The 23,763-nt window shown below is 33.5% G+C and overlaps 1 protein-coding gene and 1 long non-coding RNA gene across 25 annotated transcripts in view; one reads left to right on the top strand and one right to left on the bottom strand.

The window, feature by feature from the left end:
- Positions 1-1,485, top strand: part of LRRC4C (leucine rich repeat containing 4C) — a 494,470-nt gene extending 492,985 nt beyond the window's left edge. For all 24 annotated transcript variants that reach the window (XM_046942083.1, XM_040701395.2, XM_046942065.1 and 21 more), the window contains 2 exons: positions 536-602; positions 1,300-1,485. The gene's annotated coding sequence lies outside the window, so the exon portion shown is untranslated. The remainder of the gene's footprint in view (positions 1-535; positions 603-1,299) is intronic.
- Positions 1-23,763, bottom strand: part of LOC121110964 — a 344,431-nt gene that overhangs the window by 22,157 nt on the left and 298,511 nt on the right. The gene's annotated exons all lie outside the window — the stretch shown is intronic.

The following is a 23,763-nucleotide window of genomic DNA, read 5'->3' as shown; positions in this document are numbered from 1 at the left end:
GAAACCTGGTGAAAAAGATTTCCCAGCCTTTTGTGCTGGTCTGCTCACTGTCAGGGCAGTGTGAGAAGTAGGAAAGTTCTTGGCTACGTGTAAACACTACCCAGCAACAACTAAAACAGCAGTGAGTTATCATCACTATTTTAATAAACAAAACACATCAGAATTCAAGCCTAAACAAAGAAAATTAACTCTATCCCTGCTAAAACCATGATAATCAGTTTTTGTATTCCAATTATTTGACTACAGTGTGAAATATATAAATATATCCAAGGACATAGCCCTATCTTTGAAGTTTGAGAGCTTGATGATGCTGTACTTTTTTGACACAAAAAGATGTTAAGTAGTTTGAGAGACCTGAATGGACTTTTAATGAGTCTCAAAAATGGAGAAGTGATTCAAAATGAATAGAGATAATTAACAGATTGAAGTTCTGTAAGCAACAGGTAATTGAATTATCAGTAGACAATTTGTTTCCACAGACATTTTTACTATCTAGCCATATGCAATATTTCATTCTTATCTTTTTATTCAACAGAAAATTGTCTTCAAACCTCAGATAATCCCCACTATGATTCTGGCTATTAAGTTACAAGAAGAGAAAGGTACCATTGTAAAAATAATTTCAGTATTGTACATATCTCTCATTTTAGCTGTAAATGATGATGGTTTTTTTCTTTTCTATTTCCTCATGATGGTTCTACCTTTAGAATCCAAAGAGGATAGACAGAATTGCAGTGTCTTTATTTTTCTGAAACGAAACATATTACCAGTAATGATGCTATTAAGGGACTTTGAAAGGTTTGAAATCTGAAATGGACCCACATTTGTGTATGCTGCTGGGTCCTTGTATTAAGATGACATGAGACATCAAATAGACATCAGATAGACAAACAGTCTATCACAAATCTACTGCCTTTCCTTCCTTTGCACACAGTATAATTGTTCCCTCCTTCAGACCAGTAAAATCTTTTTGTTTCTCCATTCTCTTTCACTGATTAATTGAAATTGCCATTCTTTGCCTTCCCATTATATTTGGTCTCAAAGGGTCAGTTGTTAATCATTAGTAGGTTCACTCTCCAGAAAATGGATATATTCCATGACTTGAAAATACATTTTCTTTTCTCACCTTTCCTACCTGTATTATTTTTAAATAAGCTAAGAACTAGCACTAATGATTTTTAAAAATACATGTATTCCATGCCTCTAGCCAAATTAATTTGGTATGGACATTTTGTGTGTTTGCTTTTTGTTGTTTTCCCAAGATAAATATTAATATCAATTGCATTATTTTCTCCTTAGGAATTGTTTTAATGACTCTGCCAGTTGGTAATCCATGGTCTTGGAAAGCAAACCAAAGTGCATTGCTTTTCTGTGCACTAACTCAACAGTTCAGTCAGCTGGAACAGACAGAACGGAACACAGAGCCTAATAACATTTGCATTGATTGGATGTGAATTTCAGTTATTAAAATCTAGCTGTCCAGAAGCCTTGGGAATTTGGTGGTTATTTGTGTGTGTTTTTGTTTAAGAAAAAAAAGAAATGAAGATAGCACAGTTCTTTATTGATGGCAGTAAACTTCTCTGATTTCTTCTCTGGAGGGCCTTAAATTCACCTGCCTTTGCAGAATAAATGCATTTATCTTAGGAACGGGATAGTAGAAATTTCCTACTAATTTGATGAAGAATACTCCTCTATTTTTGTCTTGTGAAGAACTGAGATCTTGTCATCTCTGAGAACCTGTCAGATAAGCTGCTATTCAGTGATGGGCAGAGCTTGTTCTATTTCATCTTAAATCTGCTCCAAATGAGAGCAGTTGACAAATAAACATGATAGGAAAAAGAAAACTTTTTTCACTATTATATGAAATTTCTCTTTAGCTGCAGAAATCAGTTAAATTCACATTCTCTGACCAAAAAAAAAAAAAAAAAAAAAAAAAAAAAAAAAAAAAAAGTCTGAGATGGTACCAGATAAAAATTGTGCATGTTTAAAATAGTCAAAATCAATAGAAAGGATAATAGAAAGGATTGTTTTGTTTCAAGGCCTAACATGTTGAAGTGTGACCATTGATACTATCTTTGGTAATAAGAGGAGCAATGATTTCTTTTTGAGTGTTTTATGATTCATACATTAAAGATTATTGTAAATCCACATTTCTTTTTCATATATCAAGAGATGTATCTGTCTTCAGTTGTGATGATGGCTAACACTGTTCTGTTCTACAGGGCACAGTTTTCTATTCTGATACATGCTACAGCAACCTCAGGCTATAATATACTCATTGTCTATATTAGAATATCTTCACTAAGTTTTCATTTTTTACAGTTTAGCAGGCTTTTCTTTATTCCAGATATTGTTTTCAAAATTTAGCAAAGAATATATGAGAGTCAGTACTTTTTATTTAGAGGAGACATTCATTAGAAAATTCTGCCAAAACAGAAGTAAAAGTCAGTATTTGAAGTCTATTACTCATATCTCCCAACGGGTCACAAAGTCAATAGATCACTTCTGCTACAAGGGAGAGGGTTTTAGAAATATATTACCACCAAAGATATTTGCAACTGAATTTTTACGTGGTGATATTATATCAGAAGTATTTTGCGTGCCTTGAGAGAGATTCAAGTGAATACCTGTGTTCAGGATAATTTACTTGGTTCATTGAATTCTCTTCTGCTCTGGTTGAAAACTGTCATTCTGATTTCACAAACTTTACAGGACAGAGTGCAACTGTTAAACAAGTGTCTAATTGGTTAGATCAAGCCAGAAAAGTAAAAATAGGGTGCTAACAGGCTTATTTGGCCTGTGAAAATGAATGTGTAGACTATGGTGTGAAACGAGTAAACTTGAGTCTTCAAAATAAATATGAAAGTAAGGAAATGTACTTTGGGACAAAATGGACTGATGAAAATATGGTTTTACAAATCTACTTACACTCCCTTAGCACAGTCCTAGCACTAGTGTGGTAGAAGTTGGAAGCAATGCTTTTTACACTTTTAGTATTGAAATGCATAGGCGGCATAAAAGCAATAATTAAAAAAGATTAGTATAATTGACCATCTTGAAATGATATATGGCTTCAGGGCAACAGTGAGAAAGGGGCAGGGTTGGGCTAAGTGTAATGGGCGAGCCCAATGAGAGGTCCATTAACACACAGGAGGACTGCAAAACATGTTTTTTATTTGGATCAAAATAAGTGGCACAATATTACTGCCTAGGGCCCTCTATTTAGCCAGCTATGGTTTCCTATTCATGTGTTTCCTTGAGATTAAAGACAGTGAAGCAAAATGCAAAAGTGAATGATGAAAGAGTTCATTCAGTGTGTTTATACAAACATTATATGAACTGGAACCATAATTCATCAGTGGATTTCTTGGGGTGACCGTAATCCAAGGGCTGGGTAACAAAAATGAAAAATATGAGTACATAGTGGACAAATTTGACATAAATGAAACTTGATGGTGTGATTCATGTGACTTGAATGCTAGCATCAATGGTAATGATCTATGTAAGTGGATGAAAACAACGGCAACTGAAATTTTAAGAAAAAGACCTCCGTCTGAGTGAGGCTGAATGGAGAAAATGATTGCCTCCCTAAGGACGTACTTGTTAAGTTTAGATAAAAACAAATCAAAATGCAAAAATCATGGGGGACTTCAATGTGAGAAGCTTACCTTAAAGTTAAATAAACAAACTAATATAATACTGCTAGAATTGTTGAAAAGTTATAGGTGAAATTTTCGTTGTATAGAAGAGGCTGCACCAAAGATAGAAACATTTTATATTTGGTATTATTTCATTGTATTTAAAAAAAAAAAAAAAAAAAAAAAGACTGCAGAGTGAAAAAGAGTGTTGTTTAGGAGCAAAATTTTGGTGATTTTATTATATTTGTGTTATATAAACTCAACAGTATACAAACTTGATTGATTGATACATGTGTATATGTACACACATGTAAGTGATTATGATCTAAATAACAGAGAAAAAGAACTGCAGAGAAAAATGTCAGTAACATTTGACAATCAAATTCAACCCATTTTACTAAACTAGAGAACGCTCACACTTTTGGAAAATATGTTGATTAAGAGTAGGAATGGAAGAAAATTAATAATTAATAATGAAACAAGGGGAAATGCAAAATTATAGTGTTAAATAGAGATTACATTTTAAAAAAAGGGAAGAAAGTAATCAAAGAGAGAGATTTGACAAGCAGATTAAAATCAAATAACTTTTGCAGTAGAACTAGCATAATATGTGACTAGTATATGAAATACAACATTAATAATAGTTTTAAATATACCTGCTTTGTGTTTGGGAGGAAAGTATTTTAGGGCCAACTCTAATAGAAACTAGATATCCTCTTTTAGACAAAACAAATGAAAAGTTGAAGGAGGACAATATATAGAATTCATTGATTAGTAGAAAAGGGAAGTGGTTGAAAAAATTGAGATTGTTGTACCTGCTAAACAAATTTGTGATGAGAAGTTACCAAAGTCTTCCTGTTTTGAAAGATTATTTGTTTTTTTTTTTAAACATAACCAGCATAGGGAAAGCAGAAGAAACCAAAGAAGAAAAAGATCTGAAAAGAGAGCCCTTCCCTGCTTTCAGTGGAAAGTTTTTGCCATGGCCTCCCTATGCCCTCACACATTATTTACCCTTTTCAATTCACTTCTTACTCTGTCTTTGCCACAAGAAGAAACCTCGCAACTCTCCAAAAATAAGTGATATTTGCCATCCCCTTGCTGGAAAATTCAGTTTTGTACTTAATTCTCTTAGCAATTTTGAGCTATCCCTGATTCATTATGACTTAACACAGAAACTGGCTGATGAAACCCCTAAGCTGTATATTACAAAAACAAAATACCTGAATAAGTAAAATATAAACCAAACCCGCTACTGAGGCTGATATAGGTTGTTTTGATGGCTCATTCTGTTGTAGTGGCATATATACAAGAAACAAGACTCGAAGCATTGTTGATCACATGGCAGATGAAGGGAGAAAACAAATAAAAAAGCCTCACCACAATACAAATCCATCTGGGACATCTGCAACAGTATAATTCAGAAATTAATATCTTAATATTTAAAAAAGAGCAAATCATTTATTTGTTTGGGTTATATGACATAATAAAATGTGCCTTTGTAGCAAAGCAAAGAAGCAATACTGCATAACTTAAAAATTTAAAAGATGAACAGGATAATACTGAACCAAGTTGCAATCCACTGCTGAATAAAAAATGGGAGTAATGTTTAGCAGTGGGCAAATATTGTAGAGAAGAATTTGGGAATATTAATTCCCACATAAACAATGTGTTTATTTTGCAGACAGCTCTTAAATTCTATGGCTATTTGTGTAAACCACATTTAACATTCTACAGAACATGTGAATTTCTATTAACATTTCAATGGCTTGCAGTTATATATTATCTAGAGGTGTTCAAAAATCAGTTTTTTAAATGTTAGAGAAAAAAATTGTGCAGGGATATTTTCTTAGTGTGCTTTTGATATCATTTACAATATTATACATTGATTTTCATAGATCTTATAATTTAATGCAAATTGTCACAGTAAAGAAAAAAAATCTTGAGACATTATAGTTCTCATTTATTGGTTCAATACTTCTTTAAAAACCTTGTGGGCATGTGCTTAAAAGCTTATTTACGTGAAGTTCCATTTCTGTGATTTCATCATGCTGTATCTGTGTCTAAAATGTACCATCAGTATTGGTGTGTGCATGATGAAGATTTACAGAAAGTTTTGAATTCTGGAAATAATTGCATTCTTTTCCTCTTATCACAAAAAATTAATCAGTGACTTCATCAGAAAGAAAGATTTGTGGCTTTCTAGTATATCAAGAAATGGCACAGACAGGTCTCAAGACTGAAGCTGGAAGACTGACAGTGAGGTCTACATTCTGTAACTGTGGAAGTAAAAGGATGTAAAGCAGAATTCACCACTCAAGACCTGATATTTTATGCATTAGCTTTGTGATATACAGTATATCTCATCACAGGAGCAGTGAAACTGGGAATAGTTACCTGAACTACCAAAACCCCACAGATGACTGGGACTACTCATATATGTAAAGGTAATGCTTCTGTGTTCTCTTTTCTCAGTAAGGCTCAAGTGTGCTATCATTTCAAGATAGCATTCTCAGTCTTCGTTTAAGAACAGTGAGCACAGGCCCTTTTCTGAGCTGGTGACAGGGCTTGTTCAATTGTGGATTTGATGCAAAAGAAGTGGTGAGCCAAGTGAACATTGATGTTACTTTTAATCAATGGGTATAATGTTCACAGATTAGGACCAAAAAAAAGTGAAACACACAGAAGTTGGAGGAAACTCTCATCAAGTAAGTAGTAAAAAGGAAAATTTTCTTTGTCAAAGCATGCTGATTTTTCTAGGCTGCTTCATTTCTGATGCTGAAGAGAATCTCTCTTCAAAGATACTTAAGACAGCAATACACTTTTTGACATCTAAAGAATGAAAAGAAAAGTGAATAATGAGGAAATATTTGTGTTGCTCCTCAAATCAAAGGGAAATTTGAAAGCATTAATATAAAAGGCACCCTGGGAAGCTAAGCCTGTCTGAATACCACGGGGATGACGATGATTTAGAACATCGTTCCAATTCATTTGAAAGTGTTGAAAAAAGTCATCTTTGTAACTGGAGATGATCCCAACTATTACTTTCTTTTTATTTTCCTTTTTCGGGGAAATAGGAATGTGATTTTCTCTCTCAAATTTCAATGATTATGTGCCACTGCAACACCTCTCATATAGAGGGCAGATCTAAAACTCTTGTCTATGGAGAATGTGTTTATCGTGACAACACATAACACTGTTAATTACCAATGAGCAACAGAAATAACTGTGCCAGTGTCAGTGTTAGATATTGAAATTGACACTTTTTCAATTTATGCTTTTGATCCAGTGAAGAATTTAACCATATGTTTTATTTATGCTTTATACATAGCTAAATCAACTGCAGTGGAATTTACTCTGTAGTTAAAGTTTATTGTGGACTTAAGTGTTGGACTAATGCTCATTTCACTGGTACTGAACATCTGTTCTTTGGACGTATGGAAAATTTAGTTCGTATTCCTCTGACAGGCTCTCACCTTCTAAGGTGAGTGAATGGGTGAATATTTGAGTATTTACAATGGCTACAAATATAGAATGGAGATCACAAATGAAAGTAAAAAAGAACTAAAAGAAGAAAACAACATGAATACATCGATCAACTCAATAATTAGAAAATTATACTTTAGAAAACATCTAAAAAAATTTAATCATGAGGCCTGTTTCCATGAAAGTGAATAGGACAGTATTTCAATCTTTATACTGGATTTGTTAATCATGGTGGAAAGCTTCAGTTTGTGGGATTTCAACAGTGATTGTGACTACAACTGATTATATATATATATATATATATACATATGTATATATATAATTATATACAAAATAATTTGCCCTAATTGGTTTTCTTGGTGTTTTCAATGTGGCAACTCTGATTCAGCTTGAAGTGGCCTTGTGCTGTACATACTCATTCATTGTATTCCATGCCAATATGTAATTTGATTTCAAATTTTATTTTCAAATGCTAAAGTTGTTTCTTTTATTGTTTTGTTTGGGATGGTTTTTGAAGTTTTAATATCTGTCTGTAAACATATAAACTTGGAACTTGGATTTTATTGGGAATTAAATACATGAAAATTGAAGTCTCATTCCCTGGCCCTCCACCTTCCTCTTCTTCTAAAAGTTTTATTACCAACTATATAAACCTTTAATCTGTTCTTAAAGCCTGAATTTTGGCATTAATGACATCTTGCAGGAATGAGTGCTGAGTGGACTAGACATTATAAAAAATATTTTTATGTGTTTTGTATTTATTGCTTACAACTCTCAAAGCAATTAAAGATCATAAAAGCTGCCTACTTTAATTCTACTTTAAATCAAGTTTGTTCCTTCAGAAGCAAAGAAGCACTTTAATTCTTTTTGTTTGATGATATTCTACCAGCAATTTGTGTTACAGAAACATAGTCTATCTGTTAAGCAATAACATCAGTCATACACACTGTTGAAATTAAATATTTCTTAATATCAGAGTTATTTTGTATTTCTTCATCAGGAACATAATTTTATATTCTTGTTATCCATTTTTTGTTCCCGTAGAGACTTTACTCTTAAATGACTTAGATGTCATAAAAAACATCAATGACTCACACAATTGAAATTTTGTGGTTCAATAATACTTTGTTTCAAAGTTTTTAGTCTATTAGCACTTGAAAGCACAAGAAGTTTGTCAGGTCATGTTGGATGTGTCTTTTGGAGGGAGTATCTCCAGGCTTGTTTCAGCCAACAGTAATCTTTTTTGGAATAGTTTGCAGAGAAGAACTCCTCCAAAACTCATTTTGGCCAACGCAGTAATCCTCTTGGACCTGGAGACCAGAATGCAGCAGGTTGTATCATTGCTGTTTCAGTCTCAAAAGCCTCTCACAGAAGGTCAAACAGCCATGAAGTATCTTCACACAGGACAAACAGATTTTGAATGCATTGAATTTTCAAGACAATTCCTCGTCTAAGCAAGATGAACAAATGTTTTAGTGTCTTTCAGGTTTTTGTTGACAACATTAAATGAAAATTAGTATTTCATTTTATAGATATATTTTGGAAATTGTTGTGAAAGATAAAGAGAGTAAGAGAGACAAGGAAAACATCAAAACCCAATATAAAACCAATATAAAATGTTTAATAGAAGATTAACTGATGCAAAACACAATGTTGCATATTTCTTCCCTGAACTAGGAAAATTTGCCTCTGGTGTGTAGCAATTTCAGTATCTTAAAACTGTAGCACCTGTCACATTTCATTCCTGTTTTACTTTTTTTTTTTTTTTTTCAGAAAAAGATGTTACCACTGTCTTAAGTTTTAACAATAGTTTTTGTCCTATATGTGAAGCAAGAGAAAATGAATTACTGAATATACACATTTTCATGAAAAAATATCTCACACAAATGAAAGGGAGGGGATGGAAATCTTTATCTCACCGCATTCAATGAATATATTTATGATACTCTGACAGAGTAGAACAAAATCACATTGGAAAAGCGATTGATATATATTTTCTTTTTTCTTTCTTTCTTTCTTTCTTTCTTTCTTTTTTTCCAACACATAAAATGAGTATATGGTCATTTCACCTGACCAGATAAAGGGTACATCTTTCAAAATAAATAAATAAATAATAATAATAATAATAATAAAATCTTAAAAAAAAAAAAAAGAGGTTGCAAATAGCCAAAGGAAGGAAACACCCTCTTTAAGTCTAGAATAGAGCAAAGTATAATCCTATGCCCTCTGAGAAAATACTAGAATCAATGTGATTCAGAGGTTTAGAGTAAATTAATCATAGGTATATAGTACCTATCCAGGAAGCCGTAGATAAGTTTTTGAGTTTTAAGATTTGTTTTTGATTTTTAAGATTTTGTTTTTGAGTTTTGAGATTTAAGTTTTGATAAGTTTTAAGATAGGTTTTGAAGCCGTCTTGTCAATAAAACTGGGAGCATTTCCTCTCTATGCAGTTCTCAAAAGCAAGAAAGTGGTTTATTCTGGACATAGTCCACTGATGAAAGGGTGAAATTAGTGAGGGAAATATTACTCTTGACGGATTATTTTTACCATTCTACTTTTTTTATACACTAGGTTAAAATGTGGCCAAATTCTTTTAATCGTTTTTCTCACTCTGAACTACTTCTTAAGTAAAAGAGATGCTTATGTTAAGGAAAAAGTATTTCAAGGATATTCAAGTATTTATTTTTAACTGATAACTTAGTGTATTTCTGGGATTTAAATGTGTACTTTTTGTTTCTCTGTATATTTACTTTATTTTGGAATTTGGGATCTATGGTAGCTGCAAGGTACCTGTGTCAGTTGACACAGTTTCAAAAAATATTTACCTTAACTATAAATATCTAATTTGTGGCTCAGAGTAAACCTTTGAACAATCCACAATAAATGTTCAGCCGAGGATTGTGGTCTTCATCATCACAAAATTTACTGTATTTATAATGAGCTTGTTCTGTGCTTCTTAGTCTGGTAAGGCTTGTGGAGTAGTGCAAGCTTTTCTGATAAGTTGTCTAGTTAGAAATATTTAAAACAAAACAAAACAAAACAAAACAAAAAAAAAACACTCTTTTAGCCTTAGCAGTCTTTGGATGGTCCATTTGAGTTGAAAATGAGAAAAATAAATTGTAATAAAAGTTCAACTGTGAAAAACAATCTGCAAACCACACAGGAATTATGCTATACTTAAATATTCACTGATGCACAGAGCAGAATGAGAAACTTCCAGCAAAGTGTGCTGTTTCATTGGCTTTGGAGTCATTTCCACATTCTCCTTGCCTCAATGAATATTTAAATATTTTTAGAAACTGGAAGAGTTTCAATGGAAGTGACACATTTCAGCAAGGATAAAAACTTGTATCTTAGTCTTCTAATATTCTGATCTATTTAACCATTTAAGAAGCACCTGTTTTTATATAAGTATGGCTCAGATTACTAACTCCAGTAAAAAGATATTATCTTCGCTTTTAATTAGCAGAAGGTACCTCAGTGCTTAAGAAAGTGAGGCAAAGTACTGAACTTGTTGAAAAATTCTGCTAGGGAACTCTCTCTATGACATCTTGGCCTGTAGAAATCCTTTTTTTTTTTCATAAGTCGCTCCATGCATAATGTATGGAGATCACTAGGAACCACACCACACTAGTGTGGATATCCCTACAGGGCCAGACAGGTGAGAAATGGGAAGATAAAGTTTCATATAATCTAGTTTGAAGAACACAGAAGTGACAGCAGAGAAGAGAATGTCCCTGAGTCTGAAATGTACTTCTGTAAGCAGAGAATACTCACCTAAACACACAATATAATTGTCATCTAAAGACAACAACTTAAGTACTGTGAAAAATAGTGACACAGACACAATTAAAGATCTGTGCACAATATTGTGTGCAGTTAATGAATCAGTGGAGACCTTTTCTCAAGTCACAGATGCAATTCCTGCTAATTCTAAAAGATTTTTTCAAATCTTATTTACGTATCTAAAGTGCAGCAAAGATAAAATGAGAAATCAAATTAAGTAGTACTTTTACAGGCAATTCATTTCTGTTTCTTTTCCAATTCTTAGATTCAGATAAATGCTGGGTAACTCTTGTCTCAAAGAGCATGAATTGTATTTAACAGCTAGAAATTCGCTGTAATCACGAAAGATACTTAGTATAGAATATTATTTTGAGTTTGTTTTATCCATGACTGTTAATAGTTATTCCTTCATAATGGTTTGCAATGAACAAGACCAAATAGTGGATACTTGAAAGTGATTAGACTAAGATCTTTCAGATGGTAGCAGGCTGATTAATCATAGTATGAACACGTGCTTCTGCTCTTCTTAGAGAACTTAGTGACTAGTTTCGGTTGCTGTACTAATTCTACACATGAAAAAAGGAAGACAAATGTAATATATAAGTTATTTCCATAGTACGTTGTTTGTTTTTGGTGTCTCCTCTACTATAAGTACCAATGAACTTCAAGTAGGTGGACATCCAGATCATCTGTTACCTGGAATCTAGAGGTGTTACATATATTCTTCACTAGAAATACTAGTTAAACATTAAGATTTATGGACTCTTTCTTGAAACTCTTTCTAGATTACTGTGATACGGTGACTGGTTCATTTTATTCAAAAAAGAATTAATATCAGATAAATACTCTTATTCTTATAGATACTTTTGGTCACCTATGAATATAAGATCTGATATACAGGGCAAGCATTCATCAAGATTAATGAGAGTGAAAGCTTGCCTTCACAAAAGTCCATGAATAGGAAATGATAAGAACCAATATGCTGCGCAAGATAACAATTCACTCTTAGATAGTTATAAACACAGTTTTGCAGTGTTCAGACAGTTCTAGTAATCTTCTGGAAACCAGTATCTTAATCATAGTTATATGCAACACTCATATATTCATCATGTTGAAAGTGCTGCATTATCACACTGAACATAACGTAACTTAATGGATCTAGTGTTGTACTTGATGCTTTCATATCACAACAAACCATAAAGAGGATGCAAGACACTTTTAAATTCTTGATCTTTCTGGAAAATCACAATAACCGATAAGAGCTGTGTCTGATTCATTATTTATGAAATAGTGTGGCAAAGACATCTAAAGAAACATCATAGAAAATGTTCTCTTGTTAGGCCCTGTTTATGCTTCAGTAGTTCATTAAATGCTGTCCTGCTGTCTGTTTAAGCATATGCTTAAATATTTTTCTGACTATATGTACTTTTCTGAATGAGGATCTAAATACTTTTCTATTATAGTTCTGATAATGAGGATAATTATGTATTTCTGATAGACTAGAAAGTAAATATTTAAACATTGGCCACTAGATTTCCTTGGAAAATGATTCCCACATTAGCATGCATAAAATTTGGTCAAGACAGAATTTGTCAAGCCTAAAGAAAGGATATGAGAATATTTGGAGTCTAATAACAATTTGGATGGTTGTTTTAATGGACTAAAGGGTCCATGCTTTGATATGTCACAGAGAAAAAGAATTTCACAGGGAAAAAAATAGTTACAGTCTAGAAGTTTTTGGACAGAAAAGAATGGAACATTTGGGAATTACTTATATAAAAATGGAAGATCAGTTTGTGTCAATAGGTGCCATTATCCAGAAGGAAAATGCAACAGACCATGTGGTGGGTTGACCTTGGCCAGCAGCTGACACCCACCCTGCCTCCTGCTTATTTTCCTCTTCTGGTGTATGGGAGTAAAAAGGATGTAGAAGGGTAGTGAAAAGACCTGTGTACCTAGATAATGACAGTTTAATGGGGAATGCAAATGCTATGCACGCAAGTAGTATGAGAAGGAGTTCCTTCACTGCCTCCTGTTGTCAAGCTGGGAAGCTGGGCCTCATCATGTTCAGCGGCTACTTGGGAAGACAAACTTGCATAACTGTGGATGTTCCCTTGTGTGAGTCTACACAGACAGACAGCTGGAACAATTGCAACCTCATGGCTGAAACACAATCAGAAAATTTATTTTCATGACCTTGCTAACCAGGGGATCCCCAAAGCTACACTCAGGAACAGGCACACAAGCAAGGACACAAGCACAGCTAAGAGGATCACGAGTCTAGAGATATGCCTGTTTATCAGGGGTTCACACAGGCATAGTTTACTACCATGCTGTGATCTTCACTGTTTTTTATCTCCTTCATACCAAGGCAGAGAATACAAACATGTTGATAGGGTTCATCCAAGTCTACCAAACATCTACGTTATTCATACACAGAGGTTCTACTTGTCAAACAAGAGAGGATAAACAGAAGTAGGTATGACACACGTTTTCCTACATTGCTGTCCAGGCTTCACATATTTCCATCTAAAACGTCACTTGAGCATATTTACAACCATCTTCACCAGTCTTTCCTTCTCAAACCATCTTCACCAATCCTCTACTTTTAACAGATTCCTCCCAACGTAATTTTATTGTTGAACACCACTTCATATGGATGACATGACCCTTTGGTCACTTGGAGTTGTACTTGCTGAGTCTTCTCTCAGACTCTTGCCCATGCCCAGCCTACTCTTGGGACAGGAGAGAGACAGAAAGCCTTGACTGCATGTAAACCCTTTTCAGCAATACAGTGGTGTATTATCAATAGTTTTTCAGCCATAAATACAGAGCACAGCACCATATGGACTGCTGAAGAAAGTGAAATTCATAACTTCAACCCAACAAGACCCAGAACAGACAGAAAAGAGATACTGAGCAGAAGAATCAGAATGAATACTGATGGGGAGCACAGAGCAATCAGGACAAAATATCCAAGAACTGCGAGGAGGTTATAGGCAGAATTTGGAAAGGACGAAGAATGGAAACCAGAAGAGTTCCAAGACTATTGGAGTGGCTATTCAGAGATTTAATAAGGTTTTATGTGTGTGCTTTAGTCAAGTACAACTTAAAATACCTATTAAAACTAGGAAAGAACTAAGGTGAAATGTAGAAATTATGAAGAATGTGTTCAACTATAGTAGTAGTAAGGGGAAAAGGGGAATAGGGTCACTGTATCTGGACATTTTTTTTTTTGTTATCATAAAGTGAGACACAGAGAGACATAGAGAGAGAGACGTACACCTTAAAACATGCAGCCAATTTAAATATATTTACATCTTAATACAGCAGCCTGAAAAGAGGCTGTATTCCCCAAATGTTTAGTTAATAAGCTTACATTTTAACAATGTGGAAATAAACATTCTTTTTTTCTTTCAACAAAATCAGAACTAAGTTTCTTAATGCTTAATTTTACTGTTCTGAAATATGATTTCCTTTAGATTGCCTACATAGTTATTTTTTATTTCATATACATTATTACTGAATTTAGATAAAATCTGTCTACCCAATCTCTGTAACTGCTCAGGGTCTGATAAAACATAGAATTTATATTTTCTTTCTCAATAATCTCCTCTAGGTACTTTCTATTTAATTTTATCATACTCAAACCAATTCCCTCAGTATTTTGTAAACTCAAATAGCCATAATAAGTACGTTATGAGTGTAAAGACAGAACTGGCTTCACTAGACTTTAGATAAAAACCTTAATCTTTTACAGTGATATGTGGTTTCTGGTAAAAGTTCATATGCATGCTAAACATTAAAATATTTTATAACAAAAGAATTTTGTTATACATGACTGCTTGCTAAGGGAATACTTCCATAATTAATGTGAAATGCTTTTTAAACTTTTACATATTACAAGAATTTTTTTTTTTAATATATGTATTATTGATCCTATTAATTTTAAAAGGATGTACTTGCAAAAATATATCTTATTTATACTTCATTCCAAAAAGAAACCCTTATTCACCGGGGACCATATCTAAGATGTGAGTAGACAAAAAAAGTTGAAACTACCAAAACATTTCAGCATAGTATGGAGCTGTATAAAATTATTACAGCTTCATAAAGCTTATATTAGAGTCTAAATTAATTGATTTTATTCTCCTTTTTAATAATCTTTAAACAGCAAGACCAAAGTCTCATATAAGGCTACTTCAATTTACTAACTTTATAATCTAGGTGGGTAAATGGGAAAGGGGATTTGATTCCTATGATTTATGGTAGTATAGAACACACAGAAGAAAATTAGGTCTCTGGAATCATTAAATTAAAACACCTTTAAGCTGCCAGTAAAATAATTTTAAATGCCCTTATAGGGTACAGATGGATGCCTAATTAGGAGAGACAAACATGGTAGGTGCTTGCAGCATTTCCAGATTAAAGGTACTGGATAACTGTCTCTTTGCTTAAAATATTGTTTCAGAGGTGAAATAAACTCAAAATCTGAACCAAAATCCATTGGATAGTGGGGATAATAGCATGAAAATATAATAAGGAGTTTTAATTGATAGATGTGAACAAATGAGGACATTTAACATATAAGCATCTCCCAACATTCTTATTTTTTAATCTTCTATTTTATAAAGGCTGTTTTTATTCCTCTGAATCATAAAACCCTCTGCATACTACACTGATTTACAAACCATGAACCTGATCTTTCTCTCCTTGCAAAAGTTATAGCTTTTGTTTTCTACTGCAGTAGCTCTTCCATTTTCATTTTTGATGAGCGATGAGGAATAAGTTTTATCGGTAGAAGATATGAACAGCAAATTGTGGATAAAAGACTAACATAATGAGGTTGTATGCTACAAGTGATCTCTGCTGGCAGAGACATCTTAATAGTCTTGCTGTCATAGTCATTTTACTTATCTGTGTAATTTCAAATGTGTAACTAAAATACATTTAAAGCATTACATGGATAATTTTTATAATGGATAAGAATATAAAATCATGGCATACTGATGTGAAACATTAAAATCTAGAAACTAGGATGGATTTATAGGTGGATGAAATATTTACTGCATTTTATACAAGTCTAGAACCTTCCTCTTAGTTTTTTGTCTATCAGTAAACTGGTGTATTTTAATGTGTGTACATGTCTGTACTTATAAATATGTGTGTATCAAGATGCATGCAGTCTTCTTGGTGCAGACATACAAAAAGCTGAAATTGCTTCTGCAGAAGTTAACCTTATGTAGTGACATTTGTTTAACTAGTCTACTTGGTTGAAAATGTTCACCTTTTGCTAAAGGTTCTGTACTTCTACTGTATTGCTTTGAAAGTCCTTTTCAGTTTCATTCAGATAAGCTGAGTGAAATTTCTACACAAAGTTTTTAAAGATGGTTTCACATTGACATGAAGATTTCAGTTCTCATAGGTCCTATCTGAGACTCCAGAAAGGACATATTCAAGTATTTATCTTGATCTAAAGTGTATTGTATGCTTTAGTACATAGAAAATTAGTGAACAGAATATCAGGAAGTTCTGAGAATTCCATACACAACAATAACGGCATACAATAAGACATAAGCAATTTAGAAACTGAGAACTTCCAATATATGAAACTGTTGATGTTACACTGTATGCTTTTGCAGAATCATGCCTTCTCACATGCCCTGTGTATCTCAAAGGAATCAAAAATCAGTTGGAAATGTTGAATAACACTGCTACATGTTTAAATACTTTTAGGATTTACATTTAGATCTCCAAGAGACAACATAATCATAAGACATCTTGTATTTTTTCTTTCTGACCTGTATCCTTCATAGTATAACCTGCAACTACAGAGAGCATCACGGTGAGTTTTCTGCATACAAAGCAATCATTTCCAGCAAACACTTCTCCATTAGCAGTACAATCACCATTTTCCTGATTGCATTTTGCAAATACACGCTAGTATTACACAGAACAGCAGGCATGCAGACTCTCAAGGTGTCCTGGTACTCACAGGTACTCAGCAGCCTTGAAACTGTAGAATCATAGAATGGTTTGGGTTGGAAGGGAGCCCAAGGATCATCAAGTCCCAACTACCCTGTCACAGGCAGGGCTACCAACCTCCGGACCTGGTACTAGTCCAGGTTGCCCAGTAAACATCTACTTTTGTATTTATCTAAGATTGAGATCTTCAACTACAAGCAACTACTTGTTTCCAAAAAGTAACTAAGGACTTCTACAATGCATACAGTTTTCTAGAAATGCACATATACTGCACATTTAAATAGATATTTGATCTTCACTAGGTTTCCAGAATGTAGCTTGTCATCAAGTTCATCCTCCCATACATCTTATGTGGTAGGATTGTTAGTTAGTAAACATAATTTTTATCCTCTCTTACAAATAGGATAACTGACAGGAGAAAATGAAGTCATTGTTGATTTATTTTTGGGGATGCCCTGACAACAGAGTTTATGTAAGAATATGAGATGCACAGCTTATGAAATAATAAGCCTACCTGAAAATTGTCAAAAGCTACCCACTTTCAATCATTTCATCTTTCTTAAGTATGGAACAAATTGACAGAAAAAAATACCTTCCTACGCAGTATTAAAGGGCAATATGGTACTAAAAATTATGTAAGATAAAATGTATTCGGATTTGTCATTTTTTTCCTTAACCAATATAACTCCTGAAGGACAGAATAATTATACCCATAAGACTCTCAGAGAATAGCCGTGCTGGATATGTACTGTAGTGGAATCAATATCTCTGAGACTACTTTTAGCTCATTTTAAATATTACTCTCTGCTCTCCCTAGGTTTGGGCTATTGATTATAAAATTTGCTACCAAGTATTCTTTTCTGCATAATTATATCCCATATATTTTTATTCTTTTCTACCTCCCCCTCCTTTTTTTTTTTTTAATATGGTACTTGGATGAATACATTATTGAATATGAAAAGGCTTAATCTTGATGGGTGGCCTTCCCACTTTTTTTTTCCCCCTCACTCTTGTTTTCAGAAATACAAATATAGCTTGGGAAGATTTATATGATAAAATTAAGTGTAGTCTAACAGTGCATGACTTAAGGAGGGAAAGAGGTTTCTTTCCTTCTAGGGTTATTTGACAGGGTTTGCAATCCAACACTGTCATTTGCTGAGACTTTTACTGTTACAGGTTTACACTGTTACAGATGAAAACCTAGTAAGAGTTATTATAAGAAATAACTTTTTCAAGGTGCTTCTGTGTTTATGTGAACACAACATTAGTTTTCGGATCCTGAATTCCTCTACAGTCACAGTATGAATTCTCTGATTGAAAGAGCGAATGATGATAATGATCTTCCATTTTATAAAGTCTCTTTTTATTCTTTTCGATCATAAAACGCTCTGCATACCACACTGATTTACAAACCATGGATCTGATCTTTCTGTCCTTGCAACAAATATAGCTTTTGTTTTCTACTGCAATAGCTCTTCCATTTTTTTTTTCTAGGTGAGTGACATTTTATCATATTTTCATATTATAGACCTTGAAGGGTAACAAGTTTAATGTTTGTGATGAGCAATAATCATCTGGAGGCTAACATATGACACAAGAGGCAAGAAGTTCTAGAATGGATTTTAAAAAATGGCAGATAAAACATATTTGAAGTCATATGGACTAACGCACAAAGGGTAGAAGATGTGAAGAAGGAGATGCATTAAATAATCATGCAGTTTGCTACCTTAATATCATCAATGTGTAGGCTGCAGATATCTGTTCATGTCATAAGAGCTGGTAGAGTGTGTTACTTGTTAAATTTAGCTAAAAACTGAAATCTATAAGCTAATGTTTTAGTACTCTGTAAACCTAACTGGTCTAAATAGGTCCAGAAGTTTATAGATATTTATGCAACCCTGATACTGCACACTGCAGTTATATGAAGTCAGGATTTCAAGCAAGAAAACAGATTTTCTCAGCTTATGATATGCTAATAAATCCTGCACAGAAGCTCTGAATTCCAAAATCAACTAAATTTAGTCTCATTGCTGTTTTTTTTTTTTTTTTTTTTTAATTTATTTCTTTCTAGAAATTACTTCTGTGTGGCCTGTTTATGTTCTTTTTATTCTGTGGTTATTGTTCCCATAGGACAACTTAGAGAGAAAAGGAAGCAGAACAGGAGGAAGACTGGAAAGGATGAAACAATCCCATGTGTATGAAATTGAGTTCCTGACGGGTCAAGATTAAAAACAGCTGTCCTTGTTAAACATGTATTCTAAATAAGTTGTGGGCCTGCCTCTTATTTAAGGTGGATCTCTCAATAATGAAAATTGGCTCCTTCTGGTATGGTCTCAATGGCTTATCACAAGCATCTCAAAACCTTTATCTAATGGTGTGTGGTTTGTGCTTGAGAAACATTGAAGTTATTGAAGAGTTGGCTGTATTGCACTGCTCATCTGATCTCAGGTGCTAAGAAGTTTTCAAATCTGGGATGGAACTGGAAAGATATTTATTCTTGGTAAGGTCCTGATAGGAATTTCAGGAAATTAATTAATTAATTAGTGTTCTGAAACTGTTTAGTCTGAAGAAGAGGAAGTTCAGGGAAGCCTTGCCACTTTCTGCAACTTCTTTGAAAGGAAGTTGTAGTGGGGTGGTGTGTTGACCTCTTTTCCTAGCTAACTCGTGACAGGAAGAGAGAAAATGGTCTTAGGTTGCACCAGAGGAGATTCAGGTTGGATATTAGGAAAACTTTCTTCTCAGAAAAAGTGGTAGGACTGCTCAGGGAGTTGGTAGAGTTGCCATCTCTGGAGATGTTGAAGAAAAGGATAGATATGGCACTCAGGCCTACTGTTAGTGGGCATGGTAGGAATGGGTTGATGGTTATACTAGGTTATCTTTGTGATCACTCCCAACCTTAATAATTACTTAGGTCTTAAAAATAATAATAAGTAATAAAATAGGATACCTTAAAAATGCTAGTAACTTAAAATTGAGACAACTTAAAAATGTAAAAAGTGCGACGGCCAATGCAGAAACAACAACAAAAAACATTATAATTTTGTCAGTCACTGTCTATTTCAATCTTGCTTTGCATTTTTCCTGTGTCTTGGTACCATTTGGCAATATAATTACTTTGTGAATGTCTAACACATGTCATTCTTTCAGTTAAGAAAACAATAATTTGTTTGATGTTCTTGGTCTGTGTTTATGTGTTTTTAAGAATATATATTTTCTGTAAATTTTTCTCTCTCAAGAAGCTAAAATCATAAAATGTTTTTGATAGTTGCTTGTTACCAGTCATGCAAGAGAAATAACCCATTGTCTGCTCTTGCATTCTTGAGTCAGAAATGAAACTGCATTAGTGGCACAAATTACTGTCAAATTGTTTGAAAATTGACAGTGAATTGCTGTATGGAATTCCAAATGGTACTTTTAACTGTAGGCAATACTGCTTTCACTGTAGCATGGAGAAAGGAAAATGAATATTTGCCCCTATCTAATTGTCCAGTTCACATGTTGCACAACTGAACAAAAGTCACTACATATAATTATGACTTGACCCTCAAGGTTGAGTAACACAATTGACCACATTTTGTATGTCAAAAAGTTCTTTCACCAGGTCCTAAGAATGTGTTTTAACACAGCTTTAAACTGAAATGATGTTTTTGTATCTCAGGAATTCTTACTTGATATATGAGATATACTTAATTATATGCGTAATGCATTCATTCATTTCACAAAATTCTTTATTATTAAACTATACAAAGTACTGACAATGTTAAACAAAGGGGAAAAAATGTGTTATGCCATTTTTTTTGCATATTCAATGTTTTTTAATTAATTGTTGGATTAATGTTGGATTTCAAATCAATTAAATGTTGGATTTCAAGGGAGCAGGAAAAGGAGAGGGGAAAAAAAAAAGCAACCTCAAAAAAATTTTTGAGGAATCTTATGTTTTATTTAGAGATTACTCAATTTTAATCAAAATTTAATGTGAGTTATGTGCATAACAAATTATTCAATGAAATAATCAGTATAACTTGCAAATTTCTGGTGTTCTGTATTGTGCTCTCTAATGGTACAGGTCTCAGTTTCTTAGACGTTATGAAATGTATGAAATTTACTTTAATGTTGCCATGTTTTTAAAGTTTATATATATATAGATAGATAGATAGATCTCAAGACAGTCTTTATGTAATCAGCTTTGGAAAATCTGTAGAAAATTAACAGTTTTAGGGTTGTGGGTTTTCATAATGAGTACATTTCAATTATAAGTGTAATAGTTTTTTAAAAAGTATTTTAAAATAAAACACCTGGGTTGAGGTGTGTTTAACTTGATATATAATCAGTCGTGTATAATTAAATTGAACGCTATTTGAATATTCAAAGACACATGATAGAATAAGTTCTGCTTCTCTACAGAAAATCTAAGTCAGTTCTATCTTGTTTTTCATTAGGTCATTACCTATTTGTATCCAAAAAAGGCAGTCTTAGTTCTAATGGATGAGGACAGGAGCAGAACTGAATCCTTGGACTTACTGCCTTTCCTGAGGTATCTTTTAAAAGCATCATCTATCCTTTTTGGTTTGATAGTGTTCTCAGTTTCAAAATGAATGTTGTGGGTTACTGGTATTCTACCACTCAATTTCACCTGCCAATATTACAGAAACGCTTCTTAAAAAATTTTTTTTCTTCATCTTTTTTGTTACTACTGTTTACTGTCCTCATGATACAACCCAAATTGAAGCAAAACCCTACTTGTTTGACTAATTCAATCTTCTGTTTCTTTTCTTATATCTTTGTCAATCTATCTGTCAAATCTCCTTGTTATTGTAACACTTAATTAACTTTACTGAGATGCAAGTACTAGAGTGTGACAAATATTTGCTTAGGATTAGGTAGATAGAGAAAAATTACATTATTAATTATTCTTTCCAAATGTAAGAACTTGTTTGAGGTTCTGAAAGGTAAGATTTCCATCTTTCTAGAGGAATGAAAAATCTATAGCACTGACTGGAAGCTCTGCAAATTTAAATTTGCAAATAAATAGGACTTCATTCAAGGTAGAAATAATAGTGTAAATAATGCAGCAATCTAATTGGAGAACATCTCTGCCTCTTCAGTTCTTGTAAAAGGCAATAAAGCAATTTCAGGACAAGTCAATATTCTTGTTGAAAAGACAAGTACATCCTGTTCATATTTCAGGCTTACTGAAGAATGTTATGATCACCTGATAGGGCAGGAAAAAGAATGAATTGCTTCATTGTAATCCTAGAATTCATATCAGGTTTTCTGTTAGTTTTTTTTTCTTTACAATAGAAGATTAGAATTCTTCTGGTTTAAACTAAAGGTAGTTCAGGCAGAAGGAAAGGTAGAAAAACTGTCTTTTATTGATGGCATCTTGAAATAGAGAAATGCATTTATTGACCATTCTCTGCTGGGCCTCTGGCCTGTCAGTTGTGCTGCTGTGTCCTAATGAAATACCACTGAAGCTGCAGTGGAGCATTACTGACCCTTTGCTGTTGAAACTTCAGAAGTGCATTTTCATCAGTGTATAGGATCATACCTGAAAAATGTGTAGTACTGCCTGTTGACTACTTAATCTTATTGAGGTATTCACAATACCCTTACAGTCATCCTCAGTACCCAGAATACTTTCAGTGCTGCAGCAGCATTAATAATTTACAAACACCTATAAAGAGTGTCATCATCTGTACTCTGGACTGTTGGTTGATTTGGAACATTTAGGGACTGGATGACAGTCATTAAGAATACTGTACCATTTGTAACAGGCCTGTTTTGAGTTTTAGTAAACAATGACTTTTAATAGACATCTACATTTGCTCTGCAAGTAAGAACATGTCAGCAATCAATGTTAAAGGGGGAAAAAAAAAGAGATCATTTTACACCATATCCTTAGCATCTTTCACAAGATTTTGCACCTCAGTCATGAAATCATCCTAGTGGAAAACATCATACAGTGATCAACAGCTGGCTTTTCAAATTATGATTCCAGCATAAACCCCAAGAGACTGAAATTCAGTAAAAGAAAGAAGGAAGGAATTAAATAATAACAGTAGTCATAACATTTTGTATAAGGTGAGGATGAATATGTTAAAAATCTGCTTTAGTCAACCAGTGAAGCAAAGGAGTTTGAGGCAATTGCAAAGAAAGAAAATCACAAACAAGGGGAAAATCCTCACACGGAAGAAATGACAAAGCAGGAGTTCTAACTACAGCTTTGGTTTCTTCAGGTTGGGTTCACACCTATCTGGAAAAGTTAATGCATGCCTACTTTAAATTGGTGTTAAATTCATTGATTTAATGACAGCAGAAGTAAAAAAAATTATTGCTGAATGAGTTTTAAAACTTATAGTAAATACTCTTCAATGACCCTTCTGTTTAATATAGGAAAAAAGTTTGCACGTGAAATTGAAAAACACTCGGTAATGTGGCTGGTTCACTTGTTCCTCTAAATCCCAAACTGGAAGTTCCATCCACTTCCCACTAGTGTCCAAGCTTCCATACCTTCTGTCTTGAATCTTAAACAAGTGAGAAAATTTATATCCCACCACTGAAAATGAAATATTCATGCTCAGTACAATTATGTCTTTGAGAAACAATTTTCTCTGAGAGCACTTAAACACTGCAGAGAGGATGAAAGCATTGTAATGCAGGGTTTTAAATCATGTATTTCAGCATACTTTTGGGGACATCCAATGAGGGCAGCTATTAAAGTTGTGTTGGGAAATACTGCGTTAAATAGTTCATTGTCGCTTTGTTGGTTGGTACATACTGAGAAACTATTTAATTCCCATTACGCGCAGCTATGAAAAAGTCCATTCTCTATCACCCTATTTCAATTACTGGTTCTATTGCTGATTGAATC

Source organism: Gallus gallus, chromosome 5 (assembly GCF_016699485.2).
Source record: "Gallus gallus isolate bGalGal1 chromosome 5, bGalGal1.mat.broiler.GRCg7b, whole genome shotgun sequence".
In the NCBI taxonomy this organism is placed as follows: Eukaryota; Metazoa; Chordata; class Aves; order Galliformes; family Phasianidae; genus Gallus; species Gallus gallus.
Note: the sequence above shows the minus strand (reverse complement) of the source record. Positions and strands in the feature narration are given on the sequence as shown.